At 42.5% G+C, this 4,615-nt stretch overlaps 1 non-coding gene across 1 annotated transcript; it reads right to left on the bottom strand.

The window, feature by feature from the left end:
• Positions 1–1,693: 1,693 nt before the first annotated feature.
• LOC118486126 lies at positions 1,694–1,799 on the bottom strand. The gene has a single exon (XR_004877982.1). It is a non-coding gene; the product is annotated as a small nucleolar RNA R71 (small nucleolar RNA).
• Positions 1,800–4,615: the final 2,816 nt, after the last annotated feature.

Raw genomic sequence — 4,615 nt, 5'->3', positions numbered from 1 at the left:
ATCACTTCAATCATCTATACACGAGTTATGTCTATGTAACTCTTTCTAGTTGGAATTACACACAATTGTTTAAAGAAACTGAAACCTAAGGTGATCATTGTTCTCTCCTAATTTGCTTTACAACCGACTTTGATTTGAATTAGTTTTTAATTTAGTTTTCTAAATCAACAATCCAAACTCTTGAATTTTAATTTCTGCAATTTAGTATAATATTAGTTTAAGTACAAAGCTATACAATCGACACATCTTCCACATACTCCCTGAGTTCGATACCCTACTACCACTATCTATAGTTGTTTGGGGATTAAATTTGCGTGACCCACGACATCACGTCAAATTTTGGCGCCATTGCCGGGGAGTAGTGCGCAACGTGTGTTAGTTTAATAGTTTTGTTTGTTATTTTCGGGTTTACGTTGGTTGTGTTTAGTGTGCAGGTACTTCAGGTGTATGCATACTAGAGGCTCTCACAGGTCATCACCGCTATCGTTTGATCCGGAAATTGAAAGAACGCTAAGACAAAACCGAGTTTTAGTGCGAGAAAACAAAATCATTGGTTCACCCACTTCACCCATCACACCGAGAAACATCATGGCTGATTCTCAAATTCCACCTACAACGGGTCAATCATCCTCAACCTTTATACCTACTTCCACCCAACCATCACCAAACACCACATTACCTAATACCACCGTTGAATTCACACCATCCAATGTCACCCAACCAATTACCACTCAAACTGAGCCTACCATCACCTACAATCCATCCACCACAATCCCACCATTATCTCACTTCTTTCCCCCAACTACGGGTCAATCAACATCCACTTTCACGATTGCACCAAATTCAACTATTGTGCATACTACCTCATCCTTTAGACCACAACAATCTGGTTTTCAGTATTCGACCATTCCAGTTGGGCAAACTTCAGGAATTCAAGGGGATGGTTATGATGAGGGATTTGAAGATTTTGAGGGGTATGAAGATGATGGGTTCGGTTATGGAAATTATGGTGATCAAGGGGAGTTTGGGTATGTTCAAAGTCAATCTCAAGGGATGGCAAGTGTTGGTGGAATACCACAACAACAACTTATACCACAACACATTCGGCCAAGACCACAAGGGCCACCAATACAACAACCGATTCCATTGCAACAAGTCCGGCCACAACATGTACAACAACAACAATTTCAAAGACCACCTCAGCGCCCACCGATGCGACAACAACAGTTTCAACAACCAAACGCACCACAAGGGCAAGTACCAAGACCAAATGGTCCTATTATTCCGAGAGGTAGGTATGGTGTACCAAGAAGACATCTTAGAGAAAATGTGAGGGGCATTGAAGCACATTTTCGGCCGGTAATCACGCAAAACCCTTCACCGGTAGTCATTCCTCATAATGATCAAGGGCGAACATTCGAAGTAAGAACCAACTCTTTGCAAAGTTTACCAAAGTACAAGGGGTTGGCAAATGAGGAGCCTTATTTTCATTTGGAGGCTTATGATTCTATTTGCAATACTCTTGGGAGTCAAGGGTTTTCAGCCGACGATATCAAATTGGTTTTGTTCCAATTTTCTTTGGAAGAGAAGGCTAAAAAATGGTTCTACACGTTACCTTCGGCATCAATATATACATGGGGGGAGACGCAACAAACATTCTTGGATGAGTTTTACACCGCCCAAAAGACCAACGATGCAAGGAAGGGATTGAGAAGCTTTCAACAACAACATGGTGAGATGTTTCATGAGGCGTTTGAGCGCTTCAATATGATGATTAAAAATTGCCCTCACCATGGGATTGAATTATGGGAGTTGATGAATGCCTTTCATGAGGGGTTGAGTGCCGAAGACGCACGTGATTTGATGTCTATCACCGGTGGGACATTTGGAACAAACTATGAGAATGAAGATTGGGAGTTCTTGGAAAGCATGGCAACTACATCAAAGAGGAAAGCTCAAGCCTCAAGAAGAGCCCGACCGACCACTAACCGACCGCAAGTGCACGCCATAGGTGATGGTAATGTTCAAACCACTAACCAAATTTATGATGTTTGTGCTTTGTGTAATGAGATAGGTCATGCGGCTGAAAATTTCCAAGGGATGTTGGAAGGGCAATACGAGGAGGTCCATGCGGTTCAAGGTCATGGTCAAGGAGGAGGTGGTAGGAACTACAACAACATGAATTCTAATACCTACCACCCCGGATTGAGGAACCACCCGAACTTTAGATATGGGAACCCTTCAAATCAAGCGAACCCAAATTTTCAAGGTAGCCAAGGTAATTTTGGTTCACGGCCATCTTACAATAACCAAGGTGGGTACCGAGGCGGAAATAATCAAGGTTATCAAAAACAATACCAAACGGGCCAAGAACAAGGGGGGTCTTCGGGTGGAAACGAGGTGATGGAGATGCTCAAGAGCATGCAATTGGAGATGCAAAAACGGAACCAACTTGATGAAGTGCGAATGCAAAAAGATGAGGTTCGTGATAAAAGCATCCAATCACTAACAACCCAAATGGGTCAATTAGCAACTGAGGTGGCGGAATTGAAGAAAGGTAAGGGTCAACTTCCAAGTGACACTAAGGTAAACCCTTCACATGGTTCGTCACGAGGTAACGTTAATATCAATCATGTTAGTGTTTTAAGAAGTGGGAAAGAATTTAAGGCCAATTTGTCACCCGAATTGGTTGAGGGGGTGGTTGAGGATATCACGGGAATTGAAAGTGATGATGAACTTTCACCGGTTAAACCAAAAGAAACAATTATTAAAAAACCGGGTTTGGGTGAAAGTGAAAAGAATGAAAAAGTTGAGGGTGAACCGAGTCAAGTTCCATTTCCATCGGCCCTTCTTGATCCGGGAAAGAAAAATTTTATTGTGTCGAGAGGTCCTCAAAAAGAGGAGATGTGGGATATGTTCAAACAAGTAAAAATAAATCTCCCACTCCTCGATGCAATAAAACAAGTCCCCGCTTATGCAAAATTCTTAAAAGAATTATGTACACAAAAAAGGCAAAACAAGAAGAAAGTGCCTAAGCGGGTGGATTTGACCGGGCAAGTAAGTGCGGTGTTGAATGGGGAGCTTCCTCCTAAGCTCCAAGATCCGGGCACGCCATTGATTAATGTACAAGTTGGTAATTTTCAAATGGCTAAGGCGTTGCTAGATCTCGGAGCCGGAGTTAGCATTTTACCAGGGGGCTTATATGACCAATATGACTTTGGTCCATTAGCAAGGGTGGAGACGACGGTTGTTTTGGCCGACTTGTCTCATAAGTTGCCTCGGGGTATGGTTCAAAACGTAATTGTAAAAATTGATGAGTTTTATTACCCGGTGGACTTCTTAGTTTTGGATTACTCATCGGCGGACCCTAAACAACAACAAAATATAATCTTGGGTCGGCCATTTTTAAGCACCGCACATGCTATTATTGATTGTAGATATGGTACAGTTGATATGGCGTTTGGAAATCGAAAAATGCGTTTGAATGTTTTTACTAACAATTCTAATGCTAACGGTGTTGATGAGTGTTTCATGGCAGACATAGTAGATGGATGCAACCCGCATGAGTATGAGGAGGATGGTTTGGATATTTTCCTGTGTGACTTTTCTGAACAGGTACATGCTTATGCACTACGGGTTGAAGAGGAAGCACAAGATGCTATGGCAATGAAAGAAGGTAGACCACCATGGACCCACCAATTCGAGGGTCTACCGGTGGAGATCGATTCGGGTACAAAACCATCATTGGAGGAACCACCAAAGTTGGAGCTCAAGGACTTGCCTAGCCATTTGAAGTATGTATTTTTAGGGGATAATGACACTTTACCGGTCATTATTGCCTCTAATTTGGAGTTGGCACAAGAGCAAGCATTAATGGAGGTTTTAAAAGTGAACAAAGATGCTATTGGATGGACGATTGCCGATCTCAAAGGAATTAGTCCATCCATTGTCATGCATAAAATTATCACGACCGAAGATGCCAAACCGACACGAGAAGCTCAAAGGCGGTTGAACCCGAACCTAAGGGAGGTAGTTAAAAAGGAGGTAATTAAATGGTTGGATGCGGGAATCATCTATCCGATTTCGGATAGCGCTTGGGTAAGTCCTACCCAAGTTGTGCCTAAGAAGGCCGGCATTCAAGTAGTCAAGGATGAAAGTGGTGAACAAATTGCCACCCGACCGGTTACCGGGTGGCGGGTGTGTATTGACTACCGAAAACTGAATGCCGCCACTTCTAAGGACCATTTCCCACTACCTTTCATTGACCAAATTATTGAAAAATTGTCGGGTCAAAAATATTATTGCTTCTTAGATGGGTATTCGGGTTATAATCAAATCGCCATACACCCGGATGACCAACACAAGACCACCTTCACATGTCCATATGGCACCTTTGCGTTTAGGCGAATGCCATTTGGCTTGTGTAATGCTCCGGCAACGTTCCAACGATGTATGATGAGTATTTTCTCGGACATGGTTGGAGAGTCGCTCGAAGTATTTATGGATGATTTCTCCATTTTTGGCACTACTTTTGATAATTGTCTCAACGAATTGCAAAAGGTTTTGAAAAGGTGCGTTGAGAAAAATTTAGTGCTAAGTTGGGAGAAAAGTCATT

The sequence above is a fragment of the Helianthus annuus genome, chromosome 13 (genome assembly GCF_002127325.2).
Source record: "Helianthus annuus cultivar XRQ/B chromosome 13, HanXRQr2.0-SUNRISE, whole genome shotgun sequence".
Classification (NCBI taxonomy): Eukaryota; Viridiplantae; Streptophyta; class Magnoliopsida; order Asterales; family Asteraceae; genus Helianthus; species Helianthus annuus.
This window is presented reverse-complemented; position numbering and strand designations above follow the sequence as displayed.